Genomic DNA, 13699 nt, shown 5'->3' on the forward strand with positions numbered 1-13699 from the left:
TTCCCAGTCCTTAAATATCATCCTGACATCTTATCTGCTGTTGGCAAGTTTAATTCTATTATACCTCCAGGGAAATACGCTCTTTGAAACAGGCAATATTTAATGAAATATATATACATATATTTACATATTCATTAAAAAGAAACCGAAGAAATGTAAAAGTGTTGCTAATTTATAATCAGTCTGAGTAGAATTATTTCGAACATGAAAGAAATCATCAACTGTTAACAATGCAGAGATCAAAGATGTGATGGTTAAACCAAAGAGAGCAGAATGTGGGCTAGCATCTGACACTGAGTCCTGTGTGGGCTGAATGCAGGGGCTGTGGGAAGTTACCACGCTGTCTCAGCCAATAGTTGCCATTAGAGAAGGTCAGAATCATTCAAACCAAGTGTGAGCAGATGGCACAAGGAGGGAAGTATAACTTTTGTGACTAGTCTCAGTGACCCTGTTAATGACAGGAAGCATTTTACAACTGTGGTGACCTTTTACATGAATGAACAGGAATGAATGGTTTTCAATATATTTTTACTGCAATAAAACTACTTTATGAGATTAAAATAAAAAATTATAAATATTGGTGCTGAAAATTATACATTCATATTTAGGACTGTCAGAACAGATTACTTTTTAACCGTGAGGTTTGAGGTCTTATTTGCATTTATGTTCCCTCTTCTTAAACAATTGTATGCATTTTAATACAGGGTCCAATTTATAAAATTGAATTTTATTCATCTATTTTGCTTCTACTGTCCATCTTTTGTCTTACATATAGACAAATAGGAATCCTTTTAGAAATTTTATTTAAATAGTTAGATAATGGATACAAATGATTTCCAGAACAAACTGAATGTGTGGATTGAGGGCCACACTAGTGATCTGCAAATGCAGATAAATGACCTGTTCCCCTCGAATGGCAATAGATTGTCACAATTCTGCACCATTTCGGTAAGGATTTGCTCAGATGAGGAGAGATTTTGTTATCTTTTAAAGTAGATTTTCATTCATAAATACAACACTTCTGACTAACAATGTGAATTAGGTTTCCAGGAATCCAGCATGTATATTTGTAGTTAAAGAAAGAATATCATACATTTTCAAACTTTTGAGAGAATTAAGCATGATCACATATGGGAACCACAGTGATACTACACTCTCTCAAGAATTTCATATTTCTATTATAAAACTCAAAAGGAGTTTGAGCATCTATGTCCACGGATGGGATGACATAAGAAAAATATTTGGAAATAAATGTGCTCTAGGTTTTGAAAGGATGCACATGAAAGAAAGAATCTGAAAATGTACATTTTTCTGTAGCTGTTGGCCATGAATTGACTCCAAGCCCCAGTAGTTACCTTTACTACTTGCATACTCTTTTTAACTAGGATTCTCTTGCAGATCAATCAATAAAGAATTATGGAAAAATGGTTCCCAGCTTGATTGCACTTCTTCATCTGTCTCATATATAATTTCTTCTGGTTTGTGATGCTTTGTTTTAAAGTATTGACCAAAATCAAATATTGCAACCATGTGAAAGTCATGATTTGTGAAATCAAGTTAGTAAATTTAGCTTACTGGAAATTTCATAAAGTGAATTTCTAAACCTCAGGAGACATGTCAACATCAACTTAGTTTTCTATTTGACAATTTTACTGTCCTTAACAAGTCATCTGAAATCCCAACCCACTGCAGCACACTAGGGGCGATGGCACAACTGTCATTAGTGTGTTTTCATTTCAAAGGCTTGTTTTTACCACGAGCATCAAGATTTTAACTAAGGGTCCATGATAAACAGTAAGAAAATGAGTTTTCAAAGAAATTGAAAGGCAAGAAAGACAAGTATATTTAAACTGTGTGTCTCATAACACCTTTCAGACAACCTGTTATTTTTATATTATGCTTAGGAGCTGGGATAAAGCTAAATGTTTGTTCAGAAAGATGAGAGATTGAAAAGCAATTTCCTTCAAAAAGAAAATTTTATAATAGAAATCACTTCGTATGAAAGAGACAATTGTCATAGCTCGCTTATTTTGACTCATAAAATTCAGCTTGTTCTCACCTTCATAACATCAGCGTGATGTTTTATTTATGTGGTGCAGTTAAAAATGAAACTTGACAATCTGTCGAAAATAAAGCCAAAATTCTTTTTTGTATATATTCTTTCAACATTTTATTCATGTTTCTTGCTTGTTCAATTAATTATTCCATACACAGAAAATTTTACTAAAGGTATGCTTAGACTGTGCAAGTGATTCTTCCCACTTCCTGTAACTATATTCCACCCACACTTTAATACTCAGAAATGGTATGGCAGGCGGTATTTTTGAGTCACAATTAGCAGTCCATTGAGCCTTCAGTCACGAGCATATTTCACGTTGGTACTGTTGCTCTCAAAATCAAGCGACTGGATTCGAGCACCTTTTTTTTTTGTGATTAAATCAGTGTTGAAATAAACACATTTTATATCTTCTGCGATGATTTCTTTTTGTAGACAGTATATTTATTTTGTGAAATCAAAGTGAAGTGTCATTTTATTAAGTAATACAGAAACCACGGTGAGGACTTGTGTCATTCTTTTGCAAGAGTAACTTTAGGGGGCACTGTGCTGCCAGGAGAGAACCGTCCATGACCAAGCCACATAGACTTTCTTTGCGCATAAATGTACCTCAGTAAATGTTCCAAAGGAGTCAAGCCCAAAGTGTTATAATTTCTTACATTTCTTAGATTCACTAAGACACTGCCCAGGAAACAAATTTAAACTTATTGAAGAGTATGCTTGCACAATAGACCGTTGCTTCTCAGTTCTAATGTGAACGTGAGAGTGAACAGAACTAGGTCGCTGTGGAGTTCAGAAACATACCAAGCAGCAAACTTCACAGGCAAGGAGACGACACCGCCCTTGAAAGGGGCAAAAGTGAGAAGGAGTGATTCTGGACAGTAACAGAGTCAAAATAGGAAGAAAAAAAAAGATATTTGTCTGGGGGAAGAAGGCACCAGGCAGCCTGAACCCAAAGAAGTGAGCACACATCCCGGATCCATTCTAGTGAACATGTCTCGCAGGTAATGCGGAAATGGCAATCACAGCAGCGCTGAGACTATTTCACACATACTCACACCTGGAATCCGCATGGCTGGGCTCTGTAAACTCCCGCAGCCTGTGGTATTAGTCAGCTGTGACATCTGACTTACCTTCCGAGTCCAAAGAATCTATTATGTTATCTAGTGAGATCAAAGCAAATGATACAGGGGCTTGAAAGGGAAGTATAGTCTACAAGGGAGCCCTTGCCTTTCACAGCCTTTTAATTGCACCGTCCAAACTGCTTGATGTGAATGAATTAATTAAATTATGTGTGATAAACTAAAGGAAAGCTTTCTACAATTATTTATTAGTTGCACTATATCATTTTAATTGTATAAGTACATATGCTAAAATGTACATGGAGGTAATGAATTTATTCCATAACCAATTAAAACAGTTTCCTTGCTTTTAAAAGGCATTAACTATATCTCTTCTTTTTATCTTTGCTGCAGATATTACAGGTTAGGTCTCATTGGTCATGTTTGTATATTTCAAGAAGGAGATAAAGCTGGCTAATTCCAAAATTACATTTTTGCATGCTTTTCCATTTCTATCAAAATTATTTATTTGAGTAAGAGAGTCACTTGGAAAGAAAAGTAAAGGTATTTGAGGAAATCAAACATCCAAAGAGACAGAAAATAGTGAGCTTCGTGAAAGTATAGGAGGGTGTTCAATTGCAATTTAACTGATAATTTCTTGGGGTTCTTATAATTGTTATTATGACAATACAACAATATATGCAAACAAGTAAATAACAAGTATTTACTACCATATGTATCATCCAAATTGTCAACGAATTAATGATTCCAGTTACTTCGATGAAGTACAGAAAACTACATGTAACTGTTCAGTTTTTCTTTCTAAACTATTTAGTGCTGCAGTTGTCAAAAAATTGATGCTTCAAGTCCACTGCTTTCTCCACTCAAGTCTGCACTACTCTTCTAATTGAGGATATTATTTACTCTTAATACTTAAGAAAATGTGAAGATTTAATGTCATTTTTCCTTTTATTCTCAAAGATGTTTAGCATTTATGAATGCTTGAGCTGTATTTCTGGTCATTTCAATCATTTCAGGGCGTAATCAATAGAGAAATAAGAAATATAGACTAAAGAATATCAGATAATCCTAGATCTTATATCTTTATCAGTGTTCACTGGAAGAATTTTAGGAGATTAGTAACAGACTAAGTGGATTTTGTACTTCCTCCTGTGAAATTTAATAATGTTCTTTAGCTCTAGCTTAAGACTTTGAAGTTTAACTAAATTTACAACAAAATTTTTCACTTTAAACAGAACAGTCCCCTCATGTACAATATGATATAAAATGTATGGGTATTTTTCTTTCTTTTAATTTTTGGAATTCCTCGTTTAACAAAGATTGTACTGTTAGACTCATGTTATAGTACTCAATGGATTCTTTTTTTTTTGTATTCATGGAAAATTGTGAATATTTAAAACCTAGCATTGTAATTTTAATTCTTCATTACACTACTAATACTATGGATGCAGCTAGGAAAATTTCAGATCATAATGAGTATATTTACCCTCCCTAGTATGATTTTACTTTATATTATACAATTAATATGATATCTTACTGCCTGATTTCATAACATAGATCTTAAAGGGATACTTTTTTCCCATAGTGAGGATTAAATTATTTAAAACATGTAGAACCTGAGTTGTAAAAGTATGATTTAAAAAATTAAACTATAAATTACTTAGATCTATTTATATATCACTAATTTTAAGTTGCGATTTAAATATTCTTATAGAAAATCTCCTATGTCTTAAAGAATACTTGGAGAAATTATTATGTTTGTCTGTAACACATTTGTTATTTTTATAGAAAGGTATATCCATGTGCTGAATGTGTGTGTGTGTGTGTGTGTGTGTGTGTGTGTGTGTGATTCTCTATATTATTACACAATGCATGAAGATGTACAGATTAATTTTTCCTACTCAAGAAATACTTTTTAGAACTATCACTTTTATGAGGACATGGAGAAATTCTGATACTATAACTGACAACATTTTCCTATTCCATACTTATTAAAACCTACCTAAGACTACACTGAACTTTGTTGGAATTCAAGATAATTAGAAAGCTGAGTAAGTATGCTTCTCCTGGAATATTGAAAGATACTTTTACATATGAAAAACAGACTTCTCTACTAAAACTATTTTGAAGTTTTTATGGTCTATTTTTTCTCTGTTTTTCTTTAAGTTTCAGAACTTGGTATTTTTCTAGAATTTTAGGATAACATTAACCTGGTTATTCCTATGACATATTCCACAAAATCCCTATTTCTGTACACCAGAATTTCTGTAGACCCACCGGGAAGGTGAAATATCTTGGAGTAAATTTTAGAATCACTAATCAAACCAGCCAGGATAAATTTAAAAAACTTTGTCGCCAACCATGAATGTGACTTCTAGAAGAGAAGGGCATTTCTTATGTCCACTGTTATTTTTCAACAAAGGTCTTTCTAACTGTGTCTTTTCTTCTTCTTCTTCTTTTTAAGTCTGATGTCTTAGTCTGTTGTATTTAGATTTTCCATCTGATGTTATAATCAACATATTCTGTATAAATGTCAAGTACACTAAAAAGTCATTAAATGCTTAAGATGTTTAATCAAAGAAAATGCCGTGCCACCGCCCTTTGACTTGGAGGTACCAGAAAGCAATGTCTGCTAAACTGATGGCTTTTTTAAAAAGAGAGAAAGGAGTAAGCTTCTTCCAGCCATGTCCATATCTTGCTTGGCCACCCATCGTGTGGACCTTGCTGAGAGCTTGAGACTTTCCAGTTCCCTAATTGAGCTATAATTCCATGGATGCTTTGCTTCTCTGGAGGGAAAGCTGTGGCATTTTTATGGCTGTGTTCACTCATTTGAAAACCAGAATAAATCACAAGAAATGCTCTTAAAATGTTTAAAAGTTGAATTATCTTGTTTAGAAAAAAAGAAAAAATCCAACTATTGAGGATCAGGAAATTCACCTTTAAATCGTTTATTTCTCCTCCATAAAATATACATGATGAAACATATGAATAAATAAACACATGTTGTATTTGTAGGTTATATATTTTTAGAATGTTATCTAGTCTTTCCTAATACCTGTAATGACTCCCATTGGTGTTTCAGCTCTTACTGATTGCACTCATTTGTTTGAGACAATGCTACAAAAAATATCTATCTTCTTTATAATATTTTTACTTTGGCTCTATATTTTACAAAGTTCAAGAGACTTAAAGTTGGTTTACAATGATCTTTATCTTCAAACATGACGTACTATTTAAAGCATAACTTGGTAAAGAGAATGTGTAAGATATTAGATATTATAGTTCAATCTACAATGATGGTCATTTCTACCTCGCTCTACTGTGCTTTTATTCTGTGAAGGAGGCTTAAGAGTAAGAGAAGGAATGTTAAGGTAAAGGTTTATTCATAAGAAATACTTACAAATTATATTTACCTCATCCTTATTTTGTCAATTACCCATTCTTCTAATGTTCCTTTTCAGGCAACATTAAACAAATTATCAAAAGCTTATATCACCATCTTTCTGGGCAATAAAACGTTCAGTATACAACCTGTGCATTTTCTGAACTTTCCGATATAAAATTCACTTACTTTACTTTAGTTTATCTTACTATCCTCTAAATTCTGTTGTTTTTAAATCCTTTAGTACACTTGGACTATGCAACCAGATTTTAGGATGTAAATAATTAGTTAAAATATTTCACATTCGCAATCATTTATCACACATGCAATTATATTTCATTTCATTCGAAGGTAAATGGTTAGACTTGGAGGTCATTCAGCCTGACATGGAATTTCTGCCATTTTCTAGTGTCAAACTGTAAACACAGGGACAGTACAGAAATATCTAGATTATAGGATTTAGGTTTTAATTTTCTAAAGAACTACTAATATACTGATAATTTTACCACTTTCCTACTTATCTTCCCTTGTGCACTTGTTGATAAAATATTGGGTCATACACTTTATACAGCTTTTTTCTCAAGAGTATTGATATATTGAACAGACTCCACATTTGTTAAGATCTAACATAAGAAAAGATTTTATGAGAAAAAGCAATGTTTATTTCATTCCACAAAATCTTTTCAAGGTCATTTTGGGCAAAGGATATATGCTAGCATAAGCCATAATTTGTGCTATATTATGATTGTAGTAAATATGTCATTATTATATTTAACCATGTTAATTTTCAAATCAACTGAGTTGTAATCAAAGATATTTCTTTATGGGATTCTTTGCTTTAAATTCTAATTTTATTCTCCAATTTTAGTGATTATAATTTCTTTTCATATTATTTTTCCATAAAGATTAATGCGAGCATTGACCCTGGCACTTAGGGGAGGTGTAAGTCATCGACTGTCACCCTATGTGAGTCAGTTTTGTATTGTGCATAGCGTACTTTAAAATGCTAGGCACGTAAGTGTGTTCTGTCACCTAAGCTAGCACAAATATTGAGATACAGAAACAAAAATTACCATTAAGACACAATGACTCCCACAAATGCAAACAGTTAATAGGAATAAAAAATCAACTGCAAAAGTTGATTAGATTGTTTTAATCCCTTTAAATCTCCAACATTTCAAAAGCAATTCTGTGAACTGAGAAAGCCTTTGTCTCTTCTGACTGGCTTGAGCTTCCAAAGAGAGGTGTGGTAACACTGAAAAGCCCTTTACCACAGGGACCCACACAATTAAGAAAAGCTGAGAATGTACAAGTTTGCTAGTTTAGAAATATTAGCTTGCCTCCTACTTAAATCCAAACAAAAGCCCACTATGGAGCTAGGTCAACCCAATATAGACAAGACCTGAGCTCTGGTTTGCCCCATGCAAAGAACTATAATGGAGTGGAAGCAGCCGCTACTTAATATAGGAGTTAAAATTACCCGTGACTGAAGTGAGCACATCAATCAAAAGTTTTGGCATGTAATGAGTCAGACAAACCAGAGCGGTGAGCTTGAGGGCAGGAAAAGCCTCTGTTCTGTATTCAACAGTTCTCAAATAGCCATGACATCCCTTCGCATACACCACCGACTTCCAGCAGGTGGATTTTTAAGGCATTGTCCTCAGAACACAAAGATAGATCAACTCAGAGCATTTGAAATGGCTTCCTGTTTTGTCTTCTGAAAACTAAGGGTGCAGAAAGCTGTCCACATTCTTAGCATTTTTGTATTAGTCAATGAGTAAATATATAGCACAGAGGAGAGAAAATTCAATTAGAGCTGAAACGGAAACAGCTCTTGCTCCTTATTCATATTAGACATAAAATTTAGGTAAACATTTTGAAAACAGTGGTATATGTGCAACTAATTATCATGAGACAGTTTATCTTCAAAGTCTACAATGTTTGGTGGTCATTATCAGTTTAAATTAATGTCTTACCATTTCAAATGCCAACAATGAGACTGTTTACTCATTTCTATGTCTACATGTAAATTTTGCAAAAGTATGTCTGGGAGGAATGGGTGCTCATAGTGATTATAGTACAGGAACCTTTCCTTTTTCATGAATGCTTTCATCTTTGATAGCAAATTGTTTTGCCTACTTGCTTTGTATGAGGACCCAGTCCTATGATTGAAGGACTAGAAGAAACTCCAAGCAGAATTTTCTTTAAGAAAATATGAGAAAAATATTACTGTTAACAGTCTATATTTTTTCCAACGAGAGCAAATTAGAATCAAGTAGGACATATTATTCTTTTCAGGTATTATGCTCACTGTTAATGTTACTATATAAATATATATTTAAATAACACAGAGGTGAAAGTAGTAAAATATTTGAAGATACTGTATAAGGTTTAAACTATTATAATTAAATATTACTCTAGCCATGTTGCACAAAGCACAAAGCAGCCAAATTAAGAATCCCTCTATCATAAAGTAACCGCTAAAATGATTTGGATATATAAAAATAGGTTTCTGTGAGTTCTCCTGGGTATATTAGACTGGACTACAACACACACACACACACACACACACACACACACACACACACACACGCACACACACGCAAACATAGGCATGTAATAACAGTTAATGAAACAAAAAAACATGAATTAGAAAAGAGGAAAGGAATAGTACATGAAAAAAATTAGAGGGAGGAAAGAGAAGAGAAAAATAACATGACTGTATTATAAGCTGAAAAATAAAAATAAAAACAAAGGAATGACTTCATACTACGAATTAACTTCCTCATTTAAAATGATATTCAAAAATGGTATATAATCAGCAGTACTTTAAGGCCTACAACCTGGAAAGACCGACCTTAAAAAGTGAAGACCAAAGAACATTGGTTGTAACAATGACTGTTCTCAAGTCACAATGGTCCCTTTTCCACATTTCTGAGCCGTGTGAGGGTTCTGTTAAGGACACTGCTTTCATTATTATAGCCTATTAATAAATTTAGCTTTGCTTTTCTGTTTTCATCATCACCAACAAAATAGAAAGTGACATCCATGGACAAATTATCACTGGAGAGACAAATCTGATAGATAAATGTGTAGGGACATACATAACTTCATTAATAGGCAGGTGAGTATTTATGCATTGTGAGAATTTTACATCCATAAAAGCTTACAAATTCATAACTTCGAAACCTTAAGCTTAAAAATATGGAAGAACACATGAGTATCCTCAAATGTTGAGTCATAGTCTTAACCTCGGTTAGGTGTTTGTTTTTAGGACTCTGATGTCACCTGTACAATTAATGAGGCCAAAATTTTTATTCATTTAAAAGGTTCATCTTCACAAAGGCTTCCATATTTATTTGGTGAATGTGTCTCAGAGAGGTCAATGGGATTTCTGAACACATGAAGATTTGGATGTATATTGCATTATCCTTGTTCTAGATCAGGAGCTGGTGCTTTAGTGCAGCCAAAAACAAACACTAGCTCTAGAGCAACAACTAAAAGTCAGTTGTAAGGGAGCAGGAACACAGATCACAGTAAATTCTTGGTTCTATGTGGTACAATGTCCACATTTACACATTTGCACATCAGCCTTTCAAAGGAGAGAAAGGTGACTCCAGGGCTGACAAAGATTGAATCATCAAGACTGAAAGAGCTCATATGTAAAACAATTTGTTTTTCTGGCAGGAACAAGGGTGAGATAACATTTGAAGTTTTATAATCAGGAATCACATCTTTTCACATGCCATTTTCCTTGTTAGATTTTTGAAGTTAGTTTCATCAGTCTTTATGCTCATTTTGTCACAATGTACATCCTCCTAGGTAGATAACTTACGTAAGATTTTCCTCTCTACCTGTGATATTATTATGAGAATGAAAAGTAACAACCTTTGTCAGGAATAAACCTTTCTAACTTTCAGAGGAAAACTACTCATAGCCAGGCGTGACCCACAATAAACTGTGAGAACTGTAGATTACACCAGGTCAAAATAGAGTAAGTTAAGAGGAAGGCAAAACTTGTCTTGAAGTTCAATTGTACTTCCCTCTGAAGCTTCCTACTTAGTTAAACTTGTTGTTTGCTTAAAAATTATTTAATTATTTGAGGAACTTATCCATGAGTATGGTATTTATATCATTTCTCACACTTACTTTTCCCTTTAAAATTTCTTTCATATCTCTATAACTCCCTCTGAAATCCATTACCTTTACATATATGGAAATTATACATATATGTATAATTTATGTATAGTTATGTATATCATTAATTTATGTTATTAATGTATTAGAATCATGTATAAACACACACATATGTATATATATATATACATATATATATATTTCCCAAATGCAATCTAGATCTCTATTCTGATATGCACACACAAAAATATAGCTCTCACCACTCACAGAAGAAGTTTTTGATGCAGCAGATAGAAAACACTAAAAAAAAAAAGTATAACTGGCCAAAAGGCAAAGAACAACTGTCTATGGGGTTGCTGTTGACAACGGATTAATCAGCAACACAACTCCTTCATTTAAGCCTTATAAAACACTTTGAAAGAGGAGGATAGCATAGTTTGTGAGTACCAGAACCTCTGCTTGGAGACAGTGTCTTCTCCATAGGACAGAGAGCTGCAGTCATAGAATCTCATCCACATGTTAGACCAAGACTTGCCCAAGACACATTTCCTTTTTATCTCTGGTTTTGCATAATCTGATAGTAGACAATAATTTCTGGATATACTACAGCCGTGGTCTGAAGATCCAAAAACTATGCTTATTTTTCTAGCCTTCTTTGAGATAGTAAAGAGTCTCCCATCTGAATGCCTTTCTATAAAACAGCTTCCTTTGTAAAACCAATGAGAGTCCTCTAGCGAAAGCTCTCAAAAGATCCAGAAAACGTTTTCTACATCTAAATAGCTAAATTCTTGAAAAGACTCATGAATCTGTTTATTTTTTCTAACTGAACCTGTGAATTTATTAATTGAAGATGCCAACCAAAAATTACTTTGTTGTTCCAAACTGAGCTTAAAACTTTCCCCTTCTGTTTTCCATTCTTTGCCATATTTAAGATATGCTATAAGTCAACATTTTCTTTCCTTATATAGTTGACTTAATTATCATTTAATTGAAAAAGTCAGAATAAGGCTGGCTTTCATGAGATTGATGAAATAAAATCTCAAAATCATTCTCAAACAATTTTATCCTTTTTTGTGTTACACATATCGATCCATATAATCTGTATAAAACATGATGAGTTGGGTAATATTTTCTCCAGTTAACATGAAGAAATTAAATATCAAATTGTTTAAAAATTGACATAGACTACAAACCACAGATGTAAACTTCACTGAGAACTCTTTATTATTATTATTATTATTATTATTATTATTATTATTATACTTTTTGAGATTTGGATTCTCTTTGAGTCTGGGTGATCCTGAAAATTACTCTGTAGAACAGGGAGGCCTGGAACTTCGAAATCTACCTGTCTCTGCCTCCCCAGTGCTGAGATTAAAAATGTTTTCTACAGTGTCTGTCTAAAAAATATATTTTAAAATTTTATCTAACATTTTATAGTTTTAAGCCCTAAACAAAACAGTTTACCATGCTTCCATGTATGATTTCTTTTGGCACTCATAGATCTTAGTAATAAGTTGAATAATGACACTTTCATTGGGATAGTGGGACTAACAGAAAAATCTTAAGGGAAGAAATATTTATTTTGTTTCAGTTTCAGTAGATGGTCAATTATCTCCATGAACAGAACACCATAGCTTAAGAGTCTGTGGTAGAGTTTTACAACCTCACTGTGGACAGAAAGCTGAAAGTGATACAGGCAGAAATCAGGAACAAGATACCAGCAAACACTTTTTTTTTAGTGACCAACTTTCCACAATTAGGTCCCAACTTTGAAGTATTGTAACCTCCCATTGGAATGCTGCCAGATACATAAAACGTCCCAATCATGTGACTCTTTTTGATGCTGCTGCCAGTTTCATACTATGTTCCCATCACATGATCATTCTTAGTCAGTAATGATGGCAAATGCCTACCATGTCCCAGTCCCATGACCCTGAAGAGATCCTTCATATCAAATCGTAATTTAAAATGGCAGGAGTCAGTTACTTAATAAGCTGCTTTGTTGAAAATTAGAGGAAGAAGAAAAGAGTAAAGAATAGATTTAAATAAATATTGTAGGTAGTTTCAAAAATATGGTTTGGTTTATTATAATGGAGTATAGAGACAAATGATATGGACACGAAATATTCAAAAATCAGCTAAATGACAAATGCAAACTAGGATAATATTTAACCTGAAGCACTGTTAAATGTTAAATATTATCCTTATTTACACAGATTGTTACCCTAATGGTAAGACTGAAGCAAATGATGTGCCCAAGTGTGTTTCATTTCTGTTTACCTAGTTGCATAAATAGATAAGTCATAGTTATGTACCAATAGATTGATTTTTATAACCTAAGTATATTAATCTGGTATTTCTGAATAATAAGGATAAAAAATAATGTTAAATATATATATAGCTATATTTTATGTTTGTTTTATATTTATTGTAACAGTGTTTCAATACAAGAATAGAATTTTTATGGATATAGTTAACTCAGAAGTTAACAAATTTTGAAATATCTTTACAGTACTGATTTTTGTAAACTGTAGATAAGTTACAATCCTATACTGATATTCTTCTTCATTGTATATGATAATCCAATTGAAGATTCCAGGACATAGCATACAAGATAAATGATTAGTGATGTCTCAGAAGCTCCTGACTCTGGCTTCAACAAGTTACACTCTAGCAAATTTGTAAGACATTCATTACAAAATAGTAATCTACTGTGAAAATGTATTACATGTAGTCACTTTTCTCATTTTTTATGTAATTGACAGCATTAAGTATATAGCGGCTAACATTGACACTGGGTCTGAGGATCATCCTGAGAAGTTAATATTATCTAGTACTCAATAAACTTCTTTAGAAGAAAACAATTAATTAGGTTGTTTAGACACAAAATATGTCTATAAATATAGAAGGATAGATGATATATATGTATACATATATATATATGTAGATGGATACATAGATATTTAATGGCTAGATAATACAAATAGAGAGAGAGAAGGAGAGATGGAGAGAGAGAGAGAGAGAGAGAGAGAGAGAGAG

Source organism: Rattus norvegicus, chromosome 5 (assembly GCF_021556685.1).
Source record: "Rattus norvegicus strain SHRSP/BbbUtx chromosome 5, alternate assembly SHRSP_T2T, whole genome shotgun sequence".
NCBI lineage: Eukaryota > Metazoa > Chordata > Mammalia > Rodentia > Muridae > Rattus > Rattus norvegicus.